Raw genomic sequence first — 19,854 nt, 5'->3', positions numbered from 1 at the left:
GGAGTTCTTTGCAAGTTTTGTCATGGTTTGATTCTGCAGAGTCTCCCTATGCCTGATGAAGGGTGTTTTGCCCAAAAGCTTGCCAATAACTTTTTTCCAACTACTTAGTTGGTCTAATAAAAGATATCACATCTACCCAAAGAAACTTGCCAGCTTATGTCCTTAGACCAACATGGCTACAACCAGCAGCCCATCCATCAAGCAATTATGTTTTCTTTCATACATCCATAAAGCAAGGATTTGGTTTCACGAGCCAATGAAACCTGTACAGATTCCACAGGAACACCAGTAGGGGAAACTAAAAAATAAATACTACCAACTGAAGTATTAAAAAAAATAGGCAGGAACTATGCGACTCAGGAGACTATGAAGGATGCAAAACTTTTCACTTACAGTCAATGAATTTAAATAGGGCTCAATTTTATCTTTATTTTAGGCAACTGGATCAGAACCATAGTAATGCCAATACAACTCTGTGTTCAAGCCAATATACCTTCATATCGCTGTGCCCTGTGAAATGTGCTAGGTACATTGGTTTCCTATTAAACAAATTCTACAAAAACACAAAAAACCCCAGAAAAACCCCACACAGCAGAGTTTCCATCACGGTTAATAATGTCAGCAAGAGACTAAGCACTGAGTGGGCCTGAACTACCTCTTATCCTATAAAAGGATCCCGTTACCCCTTTAAAATATGGATCAGTTGGAAAAGCCTTGCCGTTACTCATCGTAAGATTTCAGGGAAAATGGCAAAAGGAAAGCCATAGTTATCATCATCCAACATTAATACAATGGTTCAGATATAGACAGTTCTCTTTCTAGAATTTCAAATAGTATTTTTAACCAAAGTTATAAGCTAAAAAAATATAGTAAAGCTGAAATGTTATTCAGACTGTCTACAACTGTATAGCAAATTTAAGTTACTTTTGAATACTTCAGGAGTACCTTAAGACTATACTCAAGAATTCTACGGTTCATTTCTTGAAATGAGAACAAAGTATAAAACCAGGCAGGGAAAAAACCCCCACCATTTACAAGCAACTTTTCTCTTTAAAAATAGTGTAATATATGGAACAAAGGTATTTTCGTATGCCATCTAGAAAATGGATGAGGTACAAAAGAAATCTCTAGTTTAATATGACCTTTGGCTGTACTTTCACTTGTCATAATTATAAAGTAGCTACTTCTCAGTGCCAGCACATAAGCTGCATTATATTACCCTATAACAATAGTAACATGTACTTCAGGAAGTGTTTCAAACTATGACAAACTGGTGGCAGAATGTATTGACAGCACCACTTACCTTTGTAACTATGCATAATAGGTGTTACTGAACAATAAGATGTTGTTTATGGTAGGGTAATAAGAGTAACTGTACAGATTTCCATGGAGTGCATCAGGTTCAAATAAAATATTCAGGAAGTCCTTTGAAATTATTAAACAAACAATTAAAGAGAAAAAAATTCAAAATGAAATTTTACCACAAATAGCAAAAATATCCCATGTTTATTTTAATGTGTATTGCAATATAAAAAAGAAATTGTTGTTAAGAGCTGCAACATGATCTTTCTAAACATATGTGCTTAAGAAAATACTTTTTGAAGGCAAAAGGAATTCAAAATCCAATGAAGAGTAGTAAAGAGATCTGCTAAATATACATAATTGTGGCAAAATTTAGAATAAAAGTCTGTAGTTATCATTTTCTAAAGCTGTTCATCTAATAGTGTAGAGAGAAAGACCATTGATACATATTGTACACATTTTTATCCACGTATATAAATCAAAAGAAACAGCTTCCTTTAAGGCAAGCATATGAAGATACTAAAGCAAGATACCAATTAAATATTCATACATTCAATATTTCAAAATAAGGAATTTGGATATACACATGCATAATTTAAAGTTCTATAGTGCAACCTGTCTACAGAGGCTATTTCTACTGTATTTCAACAACATCCAAACTTGAAATATACAATGCAGTCTTTCAGTGCTGTGTTAAAACTTTAAAGTATATAGTAATTCATTTCAAGCTCTGAACACAAAATAAAAGCCATGTTATGCACACGGCACCTTTCAACAAGAACTACTGCTTTGCCCCATGTATTAAATGCCTTTTGACACTATGAAATGGGGCTCTAGGCACCATGCTTTTCTACAAGGTAGTGTCAGATGAGAAATGATAGTCATTGATTAGAACAGGAGTTAAATAGATAAACCCTAGATAAAAGATTTCTAGTTCCTGAAATCATAGCAACCATAGTCTATTGAGTTAAATCCTAACCTCGGCTATTTAAATCCTAACAAGGCCCTGATTACAGGAGAAATACCTGAATAAAATGATGGAGGTGTCTGCTACTATCATGATGTCCAGTACGTTTTTTGTACAAATGATGTAAAGATCTAATTGTTATTTGTGTTGCTGTACATAAATAACAAGGCTAGCTAGCTTGGGAGTTTATAAATTCCTCTTGCATGCAACAATATCAGTACATTTTAAATCCGATGTACATATTAGTGCATGCCCCCTGTTAGTTACATGTGAGCATTCAATGTAAACATATCATACACAATGTGCACTTAATATATTCTACAATTATAAAATGTCTCAATAAAGAGACTATCCCTAGGATCAGTTGTGATTATGATTCCATTATTTTCTTAAAAGGAGGAGTAGTTAAAGCAATGTATCTATCAAGAGGCATTAGAGAGCATTCATTTCTATTTGGACTAAAATGCTGGGAAAAACTTTACCAACTTTCAGAACAATATCATGGCCTTGTTAGCACATATTTAAAGGAAACCTTTTTTTAAACACATCTTTCTTTTTTAAAGGGTGACTCACTTCATCTGATTAGTAGGGAATAAAAAAAGTAAAAACGCATAAAGGTAAAAAAGTGATGTTAAGTAATATAAAGCTATACAAAATTTGTATCTACATAGCAAATGATTTCATATGAAAACATCTATGGTCTCACAATGAATATATTTTTGCCTTAGAGCTAATACTTTAATTTTCAAGAACCAAGAAAGAGGTGGGGGGGTGGGAATCAAAACTAGTCAGTAACAATGCAGCGTCGAAAAGCAATAAACTCAAAATTAAGTTATAAATAATTTAAAGCATGTCATGAAGATGTATTAATAATTCATCAGATAAATAATTTACTAAATAATCAAATAAATAAATAATGAAATACATAAATAAATCAGCAAATAAATAATTCTGCAAAATAACCTAAACAATAAGTCACTAAAACAAATGACAAACCTACAAAACTACAATGATTTTCTAAATTCTGATAGTTTTAAATAAACAAATGTATATAAACTAGATCAATCTTTGTTGGATGGAGAAATATTTTTCACTGCTATTGGTAAATTCCTGATTACACTGCATAAGGATACAATTTCAGATTTTACAAGAATGCAGCTTTTTCCTTGTAAATTATTAACATGATTGCTACAATACATTTTGCCCTGTATTTTATATGTAACCTCTTTATGCAGTTCATTTTCCCCCCAAAATAAATGAACCACTTCTTTATAACATTTAATTTTCATCCCTTTTCTCAGTGCAGTACTTACAATACTGCTATAGCCTTCTTGGTGGTTCTCTCACTATCTCTCCGTATCTTCTGCAAACCTTCAGAAGTTTTGCTGCAGGGGAAAAACAAGTAGAATAACCTTAATTATTACAGATAGTATCTCATTCATTAGTGGATGACAACTTTTTATTTGAAAGCACAAGAAAAGCTGTTTTATAATTCTACAAAGCAACTTAATGTGAAACAACCATCACTGTTTGCAGACTACCTAAAGTTTTTAGAAGTCTTTGGTGAAATTAGTTCAAGCAGACTGAGGCCTGTTTCTTGTATTTAAACTGACATACAATCTGTGCAAACTGGCATTATTTCAGATGTAAAGACAAAACCCGAGAAGGACAAAATGCTTGGCTGACATCTAAAGCTATCCTTGATTTTGGAAACTCATAGTCCTTGAAATTATGAGACCACTTAATTTCCACTATCTAAGTGTATTCACAATTTAATTAGAACACTGAACACAAAATCCAACAGTGACACTAAGAAGAGTCAAGGAACCAGTGACCTAATGAATCAGCCCCTCTCTGCATTTATTTTAATACATTATATTGACATGCACTATAGCTTGCTACAAAGCAGCATTCAGTAACATGGCAAGTACTGGGTATTGATTTGACCAGTATTCTCCAAATTGAGGTTTCTTTATGACGCTCCTTAATACACCACCCAGGCAGTGTCACCAACATTTATTTTTTGAACACTGCACAAGCCTGTAATTGTGTAAAGGTGACAGATACAAAATTACAGTATACCACTATAGAAATGTTAGATGCTCATGAATTTTGCCATACAAAACCCATAGACAGTACAAAGGATGATTTATTCTTAAAACTACTTGGACACATTATATTTAACAAGTCTCAAATTCTCCTTAGGGATTATAATAAGGAAACACTTGCTTAAATCATAAATTTTATATTTATCTTGGCTAAACACCCTCCTTTGGATAGACTGCCATGTTTTGTCAAGAAAAATCAACACAGTGGAAATGAAGTACTTGTTCTGTTGTGTGGTCATTCAGAAGACTATGTAGAAGTAATGTAAATGTGCACCAGCGTTGATGATAATTTCACGCTCTCATACTCTCATTTCAATTTGCTTTAAAAAGGACCATTCCTCCTGGCTAAATATAGTCATCATGAAAAAGCACACCTTTCCTTTGAGCTAATAACATTACAAGCCCCAAAACACAACAGTACAGCAACTTCTGTAATATTTTAAGGATTCTGAAAACACTCCTCCTCTCAGGAAATCTTTCTCGAAGGTTGGGATAAATGAAAGGATACTTTCTCCCAGTACTAAGACTGTATTATGTGAATGAGAAACGACAACAACGTGTAGTAAATGTTCCTGTTCTTCAAACTACATGGCACATACACTTGGAAAACAAAAGAAAGTAAGAACTAGTGGGACATTCAATGGATCAGAGATGACCCGATGCCTCCGGAATTATTTTTCAGTGCAATTATACTCACTTTTTTAAATAAGAAGTGAGGATCAAGCTTCCAGGTTTTCTTTTTTTAAGATTAGTTTTACTTTCATTTAATATTTAATTTGGACCATAAGGCTCCAGGACAAATCCTCCTGTTTCTTTCCATTTGTACATAGTTCCATGGTAAATATGTACCTTACTATGGGGAGCCCAGACTATCAAGTAATGCAGCTATTTCAAAGACCATTGAGCGCTAAAGCACCAGGGATAGGCTGTACCATCCTTAAAAAAGGGTTGGATAGAACATCATGTTTGTCCTTCATTCAACAAATTTACTTGCATGTGCTGTGTGAGGAGCAAAGCATATATAAACTGAGCCCAAGATACCTCCTGAACTCTCAGCTTGCACACTCTTATTACTTGTGTACAATGGGATACGCGATACACATCTTCCTTCTAAGAGATCATAAGGGCTTTACTAAACATTAAAGAATGACCTGCACAAAAATAGTACAGACCAACTGAGAAACAAGTTTCTCTGGGTAAATGCAATACCTTTTTTTTTAGACCAACTAAATTGTTGGAAAAAACTCAACAATGCCACCCGAGTACACAAGACACCATCAGAGATTCTCCCTATGCCTGTAGAAGAAGGGTGTATGTGCCAGAAAGTCTGTAAAGAACAAATTTTTCCAACTATTTAGTTGGTCTAATAAAAGATATCAGATTGAACCAAAGAAGCTTGTCTGCCTACGTCCTTAGACCAACACAACTAGAACCAATGCAGATTGAGGCACTAAGGCTAGAAAACATGGTCCCTTCATCACCCACAAAAACAGTATGCAGCCACACAGAAGATAGAGACCTGTTTTTCCATGCCTAACACCAAGCTTAAAGTAACTGTTATATAGACCATGTTCAGTACAGATGGAATATTCAGAGATGTTACCCCCAAGTCTAATAAACTCTACTGATCAGTTTATCTTAGCCAAGTCTTAATGGATTTTACTGGGGTCAGAAAAAAGCTACAAGACCTTCCTGCGTATCAAGACTCTCATCCCTCCTTCAGGTCAGGAAACTGCTAAAGCACCTCAGAAAAATATTTGGGAAAACAAAGAAGAAAAAAAAAGGGTTATTTTGCCAAGTTTTGCTGTAGATTTTTATATGGAAAGTTTCATCAGGCAGAGATGAAACAGTTTTGTAAGAGTATTAGCAATGAAAACAAGGGCTTGTACTAGAAAAAGTTAAGCTACTTTAACTATAGGTGTTACTATCTTTACATGTAAGACCAAGAATATAAGCACTAGTATCTGCAAACTGGAAAAACTTAATCTGGTCACAAGGGGAACCCAACCTGTTTCTTTCATTTGATACATGGGAGTGGATGGTACACCAGAAAAGAAGAAAAAAAAAAAAATGGAGAAATTAAGATGATCATGTCATTTTAAAGTCTGAATAAAGAGGGATTTGCCTTCTACATAAAACCACAAACAAAAAAACAAACAATGAGGTGTGGAGATGCATAAACCCCAGGCTCAATTTGATCAAGCTAAATCAGTGATTATCACACAGAGTGCCACCACATCTTGGGATGCCTTGATACCCTTTTAAACAGAGGCAGACAATTACTTGGGGCAGAGGGTCACTTACTGAGTTTTGGCAAGCCATCAAGGGCCTCATGACAGGCAGCCAGGGGCAGATGTATATTAATTTTTCGGGACCCTGCAGGCCGGATAGAATGGCCTGGCTGGCCGCATTTTGCCTAGCCCTGCTTTTAAAAGGTGCTGCAAGGTACCACGCAATAGTAGCACTGCTGGGTACATAAATATGATTCACAAAATAAGCCCAGAAATTTCAACTATGAATCTGGAGGGTTAAAAACAAATACTCTGACCTGTTATGAGCCAAGTTCTTCGCAACAGAAGAATTGCTCTATTATTTTTTCATAATGAAAAAAACCTGAAAAAGAGCTGGCATTTCCCAAGGGGTGTCTTGAGTCTAAGAAGGTTGAAAATCACTGAACTAGATAAATAGTAAAGTTCTGATCATAATACAGATTCCAAAGCCCCTTTTAATTGATGTAAGATTACATAAAATATTCCATATCTCAATATTAAAATGAATAATTGCCCTGAGAAGTTATATTTAGAATTTAAAATGCATCACATGAAAGATTTCCATGGCTATGCCCTCCCCTCAATTGTATGCACTTGTGTATCCTAATTGATATATTAATGAAGATTTCTGTTTTGGTCCGGTTTCTGCTCTTCATATTCTATCTCCATTAGAAGATATGAATTCCTGTTTATTGTGTTATGGCTTATTACTATACTTGAGTAGAACTTATACATGCATTTCAATCATCAGTCTTAATGATTTTCATTTTGTTAAGTAGCATATTTTTATCACTAATCTAACTAAAGGTTTTAAAAATAACCCAGCCTTAAATAACTTTATTACTCAAAGTAATAGAACAAGAGAATCTTTACCAAACACTTTTTGAAGTTTTGGAGATTGTAGCATGTCTTTGTAGGAAACTATACTTATAGAAAGTCAAACTAGTCCTTATAATATTGGCAATTATTTTGTCTTGATATGCCTAGAATCATGACAGAAACTCTCCCTCCACCCCCCGCGCACACACACCCTCCCCCCAACAAGACAAGGAACTTTATTCATCTTCTCCATTTTATCTCCAATGACATGTTTTTATGTTGTTTCACCAAACTAAGGTATTACTGAATACCAAGCTAAGTTATTCACTCACGTACTACTAATACAACATGCAAGTCATTTGGCTGTCATGATGCAGTTATCCATATTGCCTAGTCAGGATATAAATAAACAAAAAAAACCCACAAAAAAACCTGATCACTAGCAAAGGTTTATCTCGTATTCCCACATGTACAGCATGTCACATGAAATATATGCAAATCAACCTCTTTCTCTTCTAGCTTTTTTGAGCTGACAACTCCTATGACCTGAAGCCATGGTTAACGATTACAATTATTTGACTTTCATATTCATACAATCAGTCATCAGATACGCATGTTAATTAATTTCAACAGTCTAGTATTCTAATGATCAACATTTAGCCTATATTTTTAAATAGATAGAACAGTTAGTTTTATCAGTTTCCATAATTAACCCTTTGCCGATATCAAATGTGGTATACATTGCACATCTATCTACATGGTAAGCTGTACAGACATGCATATTAAATAAGACTAGGGGAAGTATTTTTATTATAAACAATTGTTTTGATGCGAAAAAAGTTGGTTTTTTTTTTACAAATTGAAAACAACAGATATTTTTCAATGTAAAAACTTGTATAAATACAATTACTACAAATTAAATATTTGATCATCTATTAAAACAAAACGTGACAAAACATCAAGATAGATTAAGTAAATAGATCATACAACACATGAATGCATGATTATTTCATGGCCAGGATTTTGCCACCTTGGAGTTTTTTGTTGCTCTTGTTTCATCTCTTATAAAATAAAAGCTAAAATAATGTTTTTAAAGGAACTAAATTGGATGCTTCAGAGTCTAATATGTTATAGATATCATTTTAAGAACTAAGTGCAGTTATCCAAGTATTTCAAATGGTCTTATCATTGAAGCTCCACCCACAAAATAAAAGCATTACACAACACTACCCATGGAAGACCCTCTTTTCTATGACTCCCCAACTCCACCATTTTACTTATTGTGAATTTTTTAATCTTCATCTATAAGAATTGATGGCAAACTGCTCGTCCAGAGTGGTCTAGTACAAAACAGTAGACGTTGCATCTTGCTCTGAAATATATAAACAGGCTTTGCTTCATTCCACACCTACGGGCACTCCCTACCTTACCCATCATCATTTGTATCCAATCTCAGACTTGACCTATCGTCACAAGTACCAATGCTTAGGCAGTTGCAAGCAAAAGTTGGTCAGCATACTGAATGGTAAAATTATTGGAATTAATTGGAAAACTTAATAATCTATGGAAATGATGTATTGAGAACGATTAAGCCAACCATCTTTCAGCAGATAATCAAAGAATAACTTTGCACCTGCTTTTATTGCCAGTTTAAAAAAAAAAAAAAGTTTTTAAGAAGAAATTAAAAACAAAAAAGAATAAAATGAAACAGTAAGGTAAATAGTATATATAACTACTCTTACTGGTACAAGGAAGGTGACTTAGGCAGAGGTTATCATTACTTTCATGACAAAACAGTTTTCCATCATAATATACCAATACACTGAAACTTAACCCTTTCGTGGGGCATGACACCAGTTTCAACAGAAAATATCTTTTTCAGCTACAAAAGAGAATTTATGGTCAAGTGTAGATAATGAGGTATCTTAAATGTATCTCAGAAGTGTCTATAGATTGTAGTTAGGGAATTAATTTGAGATGTTGTTACTTTATCCTCGAGTCCCTGCTATGCCTCATTCAGATTAGGGACTGGACCTTGGCCTCCCCTATCTGAAAGAAATACCCCACTCAGCAGGCTCTTAGCTATTCTTGAGTGGGTGCTATTCTCTCATGCTGAAAATATTTGCTTGAGCAGAGACTTGAAACCCTCTCCCTCATTCCCAACTTCAAAGGAGTTTCCTTTTCTCTCTGAAGGCAAGGGCCATGTGGTACCTTACAGACCAACTCATTGAGAGAAGCATGAGCTTTTATAGGCTATGGCCTACTTTGTCAGATTCTTTCTAAAGATGCATTAAACGATGTTTGGAAAAAATTGCAGAATAATGCAGCTAACAATTTACGTAGACACAATCTGAACCTACATCACCTTCTCACCAAATGATTATGAATAGTTTAACAATATGCCACTATGTTCAATTTTCATTGCTAAAGTTCATGATAACAAAAACTTTTTTTTTTTTTTTAAAAGCTACACCATAGATGACCCAAAGAAATGGTTTAATATCTAGCACCAAATGCAAGTTATTAGTCACAAAAGAAAATTAATGAGATACAAAATGTTGCAAAAGGGCACCTGATTTCTATAATGAAACGAGTAGAGGAAACATTTTTAATGCGTAAGAAACAAAATGGAAATAGAAAAGAAATTTAAACACATGAAAGTAAAAACAAGTGTTTGTGCAATTCACCAATAAAAGTAGATTGTTTATTATTATTTTTTTAATTGTTTATTATGGATTTTAATAAGTGTTTACATTAGAACAATGGAAATAAAATCTTGTGCACAGAGTTAGGCTCTAAAGTCAGACATGAATTTCCTTTCCTCCTCCCTATGAGAGAACTGGAAAAATCTGAAAGTCGTGGTTTTATGACCGTGGCATAAGGACCAAATATATTCAGCTCTTGTTGGAGGTCTGACCTCTCTCAGAAGTGTAGCAATTTCTCAGATACCACAACTGAGTACAGCATGAGGGCCCATACAGAATTGGAATTGGACTGTGTAGGAATTATGGAATATGGTCAAAATATTAAGGATCTTAAAGAAGTGGAAGGGAAAAATCTGCTTATAATTGTGAAGTATGTTAGTGTTGAGAAAAATGGTTGCCAGGAAGAAACAGTTTTCCTGTCCTAATGTTGGTGTCACACAACTCTAGAAGAGCTCTCCCTGATGACATTTTTTATCTTGTCATGTTTAGGTCATGCCATAAAGAAGTACATGTGTACTGGATGTTTCCTTGTCTGAGCAAGCTGGTGCACTTTCATTCCTTGGCCTTCCATACACACACCCTGTTATCCAGGGGCAGATCCAGGGTGGGGTGCACTGGTGTACTTGCACTCCCCTTTGATCTCTGGTCCACCCAAAATTTAACACCAACTGCCAGGCAAGCAGTGGCAGCAGCATTTCTAGTCAGACAATGCTGAGGGAGTCAACTGATTTCGTGGCTCAGTTTAAATCTACCTGATCCCTTCAAAAACTTGTCATTCCACAGATGCTAATGGACCTCTCTTCTTTTTAATGGTCTTGATGTTCCACTAATCAAGCTCTCCTGTTTTTTCTGCAATTCTGGCATGTTAGCTACTATTTCACAGCCCTGTAGATTATTTTTTAACTCATTCCAATCAAGTTGTATTTGTTTTTGCTTTAATTTTAAACGGAATAATACAGCCCTAGGTCCCTAGCATATTAGTAATGCTTCTAGTTTATTTTTAACTGGAGAAAAATGTGTCATTTTATATTTGCGGATGGACCATACCATCAACACCTCCTGTGACAGTCAGGAGATGTGCCTGCTTGAAGTGAAGTGCTTGCTGAGTGCCCCATAATGAGGCAAGACCAAATGTTACCTGTTGTTTGTCGATGAATTGCAAAATGTATTATAGCTAAGAAGTTTAGTTAAAGTTTTAAGAAAACTGGTATGAGGCCTTGTAAGTAGTTATGTAGTGGTGCAGCTAAAATTGATCTTATATGGCGTAACGCAAATGCTTGAACTGCTATTGGTTGGCTATATAAGGAAAGATCTTGATGTGAGATTGTGAGTGGCTGTAAGCAAACAGCATAGCTCAGAAAGCTATAAATTTGCCGGCATGGCCAGGAATTGGTAGAAGGAAGACGCAGCATTGTAAAAGAAGCTACCGTTTTGATGATTGGCTGCTGACCTGGGTTTGGCGGGCCAGCGGATCTCAAGGAGCCCGAGGACCAAAAACGAGGGTCCTTCCCGGTACCCCCCTGGACAGCACATATCGGGGATGCCCGACTTCGCTGAGCTTTATCAAGAGAGATTTCTCATACATCAGGCATCAGAGGGGACTGCCGATAAGTTGCCGACGTGAAATATTATTGTCTGTTACTGTTGTCTTGTTTATACTACGCATAGATGTATGTTAAATCAATAAACCTTTCTTACTTTTTCATTCCTGACCACTCTCTCAATCCTGAACCCTTCTGCTGGCAGCTGGGACACTTCCCTTTCCAAATTCTAGATCTGCCTGTGCTGTATGTTCCCACATACACTTGGGAAGGAACATACACTTTTTAAGGATTATAAAAATTAAATCACTATTTTAGTTAGTACAATATACAGTGCAGGTTTCCCTCAATTTATGTGGTACATGTGTTCCCGGAGAACAGCACGTAAAGCGAATTGTAACAAATAGGGATAGGTTCCCATGGCAGGGAGGGAGGCTGGGACTAGGGAACGGGCAGGGGGAGAGGCAGCAAAGCAGAGGGAACACAGTGACGCTCACCCCAGCCCCAGCTGCAGCAGCCCTAGGACTGGCTGGCATCAACTGCCTGCAGCCACTGGTCTGCACCGTGCTCTGCCTGTCCCCACTCACCTCTGCTCCTGGACTGCGCTGTACCTTGGTGCAGGCTGCTCGTGTTGGCTGTTCCCCGGGCCGCTCCAGCACAGGTGAGGGTGAGTGTGGACAAGCAGAGCCCCGGGTAGTGCAGGGTGCGGCACCCACCCCAGTCCGTGCTGGAGCAGCCCTAGGAGCAGCCAACACTAGCGGCTTAACCAGGGCACTGTACAACCCAGGAGCAAGAGGTGAGCAGGAACAAGCGGAGCCCAGGTGGACAGGTGGAGCACGGTGCAGCCCAGCAGCTGCAGGCTGCTGGCACTAGTCACTCCTGGGGCCACTGCTGCTGAGGCGAGTAGGGCCATGGCCCTTCCCCCTTCCCCCACAAACTTACCTGCTTGGGCAGGGGAGTGTCTATGCTGATCGCATAAGAGCAAATTTGCCTTGCATATAACGAATTATGGGTCTAAATATCGCGTAAAGGTAAATTCACATATAAAGAACCCGCAAAATCAAGTGAAACCTGTATACACCAGACAGAACAAAACAGACAGCGCTTGCCACCTCAGCATTCTTGCCACTCTTGAGCATTCTTTGCTTTTAAGATAACTTTGCCCTAATAGACCAGGATAATGCCCTCCCCACCCTTCATGTGGCCTCTTCATCCACTATGCCTTTTTCCATCTTTCCTGTACAGCCAGTTTTACTCACTCATCAGCTCCTGCAGTTAAGCTGAGTTACAGTTACACAAACACTACCTCCATGCCCAAGCTTTCTAGATCAGATTTCCCCCTATCATACCAGCCTATCAGAATCTGTAGATTAAGTCCTACTGTTTACACCAGTACTTTGTTTCACATCTAGGGAGATTATGCTGTGCCAAATCCTGCCCTACAGATAAACTTAGCTAGACTGGTTTCCCCTTAGTTTTAACCATCCTCTAGTCTTAATCAAATCAAATCCCACCTAAATGGAAAACTTAAGTTAGGGGTGGGCAATTATTTTGGCCAGAAGCACACTTAATGAATTTTGGTGAGTCGAGGGCCATACAAATAAAGTTAAATGGTGAAGATCTCATTTTCACAAATTACAGATAAAAAAAAAAATCATATGCTAAAAGGCAAACATCTACTATAAAATATTTTATTTAAAAAAATAATATGTCCTGAGTTATTAGGGGGGTTCCTAGTTTATATTGTGGCAATTGCATAATAGCTCACAATAAACCCTCTCCCAAGGGAACCAAAACCAGCGAGCAAGACACTCAGCCAAGGGAGGATGCCCCCATCCCCAGCAGAGCCCTGCCACTGCCCAGCCACCCCATAAATCACAAGGGAGCTCCTGCCTCAGCCTGCACCCTGACACCCCTCAAAAGTCACCTGCACCCCAAAACCCACCTCTTCCCATCCACACTTAACCCCACAAAGCCTAGGGAAGCCCAACAGCCCCTTCCAAGCCTAGCCCGTCTCCCTGCCAGAGCTGTGCAGGCTGTTCCCACCTGCAGCCCAGGGGCCCCCTTCCCCTAGAAGGAACTGGGGGCAGCATCACCTGGGCAAACAAGACAGGAATCATAATGGATGCCACCAGGAAGCAGCAGATGGCTGGGCAGTCTCACAGTACTACATGGGGCAAAGCAGAAGGTGGGGCCAGGGCTTCCCTACCAGGAAGCTCTGCTACCTCCAGGTACAGGTGCCGAGCGTCTGCCACCTGGTCCTAGCACCCAGGGCAGCTCCTGCCAGCTCTGAGCCACAGGCAGGGGGGGCTCCACCACTCTAGCCTCAGCAGGATTTCTGGGGCCTGAACACGGCTCACCCAGGGCATGCCACAGGGAGCCGGGTGGGTGGGCGGGCAGGACTGCATCCACCCAGCATCCCCCTGTATGAGCAGAGGCCAGAACCGGAACCATCAGGGCCTGAGCACAGCTCTCCCAGGGCCTGCCGCTCCTAGGCAAGCGGGGCTGCTTCTGCTCAGTCTCCCCTGTGGCACTAGCAAAGGTTAAAGCCAGAGCCACCACCCACCTGCAAGCTGGACAGAATCAGCTGGTGGCCCGGATATGGCCCATGAGCTATATTTTGCCCTCCCCTGGCTTAAGTGATCCTCTATAATACCTGGTCATGGACACAGCTCTGACATCAGAATGACTCTATACACTGAGGAGTGATAAAGCTATTTTATGACATGAACCAAAATTCATGTGATACAAAGATCTCAACATGTCAGACTTGTTTTATCATGACTTCACTTTTATACAAGACAGCTTCTAGCATACTTTAATACCTCCATAAACAAAAAAATGTTGTATTCAGCCCTTAATGTTACTGCATTTTACAAATGGTAGGTAGGTTTCATTACACTTATTAGCCTAGATGTAAAAATAGGAATCATTCAACTGTACAACTCTCCTCAAAACAATGGGGGAGGGTAAGGGGGGGAGAGATACAAGTCCAAAAAAGTTAACAGGAGGTAAGACAGCAAACACCTAAATACTGTTAATAGTGAAAATGATAGCAGGCAGAATCATCATGGGAGAGGAAAGAAATGCTGCATCCATGGAAGAAAGCTTTTCATCGAACTTAAACCCTGCATTAAATTATTAGAAATGGAATACAGGACAGAGGTGCACCTAATAAACTAACTTAGTCAGAAATGCATAAGCTCTCATGAGCAATAGCTGACTTCATAAGGTGATAGGATAGCATCTGAAGTAAGCTGCTGCTCACAAAAGCTTATAGACTAACAGAACCAGAGTGAACTAAGGTGCACTTCTACCCTGCCTTCTGCATGACTTCAGACTAGCATAGCTAACTATCTCTCTGTTATTAGAAACAGTTAAATACGTAAGAATTAGTTCATTCTGAACCATGTCCCTTTAAATACCCCTGACATTTGAAGTTGAGTACATTAGTCACTAAATCCATATTTGGAAGATAGAGTTATGTTAACATTTAAGCAGTTCTATTTCGAAGTTTTTGCATACTGCTGAATAAATGACATTGGAATTGGCTTACTTTTCTTGGAGGCATTATATAAGATTATTTCTTAGTCTCCTCCTCTTTGATTTAGTACACCTTTTAAGATAATTTATTAATGTTTTGGATATCTCATTCATCATCCATTATTACTGGTGTCGTAAATTAGAAGAATGGAACAAAGCACTGGACTACACTTTTTTCCATATTCATCAATAAAACAGCCACCTCCGTCAGCAGGCAGTGAACAGGAAAAAGTTGGTTTCAGCCACTGGAATGCAAGAACTAACATCACAAACCATTTGCGATTAAGAGGAGAACATATTGTCTGCAAAAACACAGATTAGTAAGAACCTGTTAAACCTTACCAGTTACTTGGTTGAACTGGAACTCTGATAGAGTAGAGCCCTGAATAAAGAAATACACAAAAGCATATTTCTCATCACTGCACCACAAAACTAGTCTTGTCACTGAATATAACACTTCGTACTGGTCATTATAAAAGGAAAGCAGGGGAAGTGTGGAGAATCCTATGCTCCAAATGAAAGGGGAAAAAAAAAAAAATCACTACTTGTGGTTAAATGTATTAGAGATATAAAAAAGATTCCTACAAAAGATGGTGTCCCTAAAAAGAGCAAGCACTGCATTTACTTTTGCTGCCCTTACCCTGAAGTAACACTTCAAAAGAATAAATGTAATCTCAGATTGTTCACTTTCATTTATGAATCAAATCAATACCATATTTTATATATCTTTTTTTTAAGATGCTCTGCTGCCTTTTATCCAGTATTATAAACAGATCCCCAGCTCCTTCTGCCGGTTCGTTTCTATGTGTTGGGAGCATGCCATTTACCTCAGAGTCTGTAAGTAGAGCCTAATTCAAACAATGTGATCATTAGTGTAAATGAGAAGTTTGTCTTAAAACAAACAAACAAACAAACAAACAAACAATAAAAATACTATAAATACCAATACAACCTAATACAAAATTTCAAGTAAAGCACAAAAGTAATGATGGCCTACACTAAGTCTGTCTACTTTCTAAGCTTTCTCAGATTTCCAAAACATCCTTTCCATCAAACTTTTCTTTTTATTAAAATATAGGGCTTCTGAACTCTCCTACAAATTGGAGGGGTGGCGGAGGGAGGGAAGAAAAGAAGAGATTGGAATTAAGGTCTGTCCCTGCATGCATCACAGATATTTACCTATTAACCATATATGAAGAGTTTTCCCCTCTGTATATCACTTGCTCTGAACTTGTACCTTACCAGTAGCATAATTAAGGGGGAAACTGAGGCACCAGCCTGGGAGCTAATTCGGGAGGGACAGGGGTGTGGAAAAATAGCAGCTGCCCAGTAGGTAGAACTGCTCTGTAACACCTTAGTACATTCTTTTGATTAAAGCATTTATACTAACACCAGACATAAAAAGAGAAAAGATTCAAAAAGATTCATAAAAGTCCTATAGAAACTCAGATCGCAGTATAATAATGAATATGGCCAAAAGTTTTCTGAATCCAGGGTGGATACAGGGGTGGTGCAGTTACACCCCCTTTTGATTCCTGATCTACCCAAAGTTGAAACACTATGAACTTAGTTTATTTTATAGTGGCAGTGGCAACAGCATTTCTATTCAGGCAGCATTGAGGGGGTCACCTGTCTTCATGGTTCATCATGATCTACCAAAGTCCTTCAAAATTCTTCATTCCACAGGTGTTAATGATCCTCTCTCCCTTTTTTTAACTGGTCTTAACCTAATCAAGCTATTCTGTCTTATGCAATTCTGCTGCCTGTTAGCTATTCTTAGTAATGTAGCTCCTATTTCACAGCCCTGCAGGCTGTTTTTAACTCTAGCTAAAAATATTAACCCACGTGGAAACATTAACTTAAGTGAACATTAACTCAGGTGTGGAAATAACTTTCAGTGAAGCATTGAATGCACTGTCAAGATGCTCAAGAAGGCTTGATTTTGTTTTCTGAATCTGAAGGAGCTGTACACATTTAATTCTAAGGACTACAGGACTAAAGACGCATCTTTTGATTCTTTGCCTAATTTGTTGCGTTTTTAATGTATAATATAACAAATTAGTGCATACTCCAATAGTTATCTATCTATTTCAACCAAACTGAATAATGTACCCCTAGCATATTAGTAAAGCTTTTAGGGTTTTTTAGAAGGAGAAAATGCATTATGCTATATGTGACCATGTTGCACCACATCTGCACCACCTTTTCAAAATCCTAGACCCACACATTTCTATTTTTACTGTTTCACAAAAAACATATATAAATTCCTGATTGCAAGAAGATGGTTTCCAAAGGCATCCTCAAGGAAGAATAAAAGATTTTCTTTTTTAGTTAGGAAGACAAACAATGTCCTCTCCAAAAAAAAAAAAAAAGCTTAACAATTACATTTAAGATTCCTGTGGTAACATTAACTGATATTGCACAATATATTCAGAGAGGAAAAACATATGCCAAAGTAAAATACTGCACAGTGAATATGAACCAAAGTTACCTACTCTGAGAATATTAGCCATTTAGGTTTAAAAGATAACATTTGTATTTCATTAATATTGTCATCTACATTATGTGGGATTTTGAACATACTTTAAGTCATTTTACACCATCTCATTTTCCAAGTCTTGTACCCATGCACCGTTTACACATTTTAACAGCAGCAAAATTTTCCATTAACAGAAATAAAGAGTTTAAATGAATTAATGGTACAGCACAAAATGATTTTCTGTCCATTATATGAAAACTGAGTTTGAGCAGAGTCTAATACATTAATAGGATCAGATACTAAAGAATGAAGTTCTTATTACAGAAGAAAACAAAAAGACTTTATGTAAGATTTAGTTTCTATAAGACGTTGCAAATTACCGACTGTGTATCTAATCACTACAAAAGCAAGAATTAGCTATTTTTTCTCCTTAATGGCATTATAGATTTAGGTATTCCAGATCTGGACCACAATGAAACTTGAAACAATACAGTATGTTACCCCACCTCAACAGAAATGGTTCTTTTCTCTGTGCCAATTCCAAATCATGATTCTTATTCACATAATCCAATAGGATCCTCAACATGGCCTGTGCAGCAGCATTGTTACAGCAAGTAATTGCTGATGGTTGACAGATCATACTTGTAACAGTGCTTTTTAAAGCCAATTATTATAAATTAGGTACAGTATGATTCATTGGTTGACTTTGGTTTCAAATGAAAACAAATCTATACAAAGTCATAAAACACACCACTGCATTTTCTCCTTTGATTTAAAACATTACATTTAGAATTACTAACAAAATAGTTTGAAGATCCTCTCCCACTCGCTCTCCATTCCCAATTTTTGACCATTACTCTTCATTGAAAGTTACTGATGAAACGGAAAAAACTTTGAAGGGAACAATAAACTAGCATAGAAAGTTACATATACCCACAACATCTTATTTGGGTATATACTTGTTATTTTATCAGGGGTGTACGGATAAAGATTTTTTTGGGCAGATACTGATGGCCAATTATTAACGAGCCATATCAGCAGATACCAATCCGACTGCTGATATGCAAGCCCAGCAGCTTAGAAACCAGTGTCCGCCTGGTAAGTCTGTTGTGGGGGGGAAGGGGCATGGGAGAGTAAAGGGGCATGGGGGGAGTATACTGAGGCCCCCACAGTGAGGGAGTGAGGATGGGGCTGCAGCAGGCACTGCCCAGCTAGGGTGGCGTGGGACGGAGCTGCGAGTGACTTATCTGGGGGTGTGGGAGGGGGCAGCTCCCATCACTGTGCACAACCCCCGGAGAAGGATGGGAGACGCGTCTCCAACATCTGTGCAAAAGGTGAGGGTAGGCTACCACTGCAGGCTGGGGGGGAAGTGTCGGGCAGGAGCAACAGCACTGGGAGGGTGGGCTATGGTGAATTTTGGGATGGCGGTAGCCCACCCTGAAGCCCCAAGTACAGCTCCAGCCAACCCCTCCACTGGGAAGAGGCCAGCACCACCCCTGGCCCCAAGTATGCAGAAGCTGCCCACCCTTGCCCTGCTCAGATATGGGGGGGCACGTGCCCTCCATGCCTCCCCTGGGGGTACACACAGCAGTGGAAGCTATCCCCCCGTGCCCTCCAAACAAGCCACTCATGTCTCCGTCCCGTGCCCCACCCCACCCAGGCAGTGCCTGCCCCTGCCCCAGCCCTAGCCCCACTTCCTCCTCCACCATGGGGGCCTTGATCTGCCCCCTCCATGCCCTCTCCCTCCACAGACTTACCAGCTGAACGCTGCTCTCCAAGCTGCTGGGCTGCACTCCTGGACATGTGCCTGCTATGGCTGCACCCATGCATGCAATATTTACCGGTGACAATATTGGCCACATCAGCCAAAAAAAGCTGATTGCCGATGTCAATTTTCCTTTTATCAGTGCCGATACAATATGGACTACTATGGCAGTGCACTTCTATATTTCATCTTATTTATGATTTCTCCCTGCGTTGGTGATCATGATGGCTAAGTGCTACACATAAGCCTTAAGAAGAAAGTTGATATCTCCCTTGCAGTCAATAGGTCAGTAGGAAGTGCGGTGGTACAGGTTGCTTTCACATTCTCCTTTTGTACAAAACAATGAACCACAAAG

The 19,854-nt window shown here is 38.5% G+C and overlaps 1 protein-coding gene across 3 annotated transcripts in view; it reads right to left on the bottom strand.

Annotated features, from left to right (window-relative positions):
• Positions 1–19,854, bottom strand: part of TBC1D5 (TBC1 domain family member 5) — a 519,218-nt gene that overhangs the window by 455,564 nt on the left and 43,800 nt on the right. For all 3 annotated transcript variants that reach the window (XM_014517945.2, XM_014517952.2, XM_025198935.1), the window contains exon 2: positions 3,583–3,654. The gene's annotated coding sequence lies outside the window, so the exon portion shown is untranslated. The remainder of the gene's footprint in view (positions 1–3,582; positions 3,655–19,854) is intronic.

This window comes from Alligator sinensis, unplaced genomic scaffold, assembly GCF_000455745.1.
Source record: "Alligator sinensis unplaced genomic scaffold, ASM45574v1 scaffold29_1, whole genome shotgun sequence".
Classification (NCBI taxonomy): Eukaryota; Metazoa; Chordata; order Crocodylia; family Alligatoridae; genus Alligator; species Alligator sinensis.
Note: the sequence above shows the minus strand (reverse complement) of the source record. Positions and strands in the feature narration are given on the sequence as shown.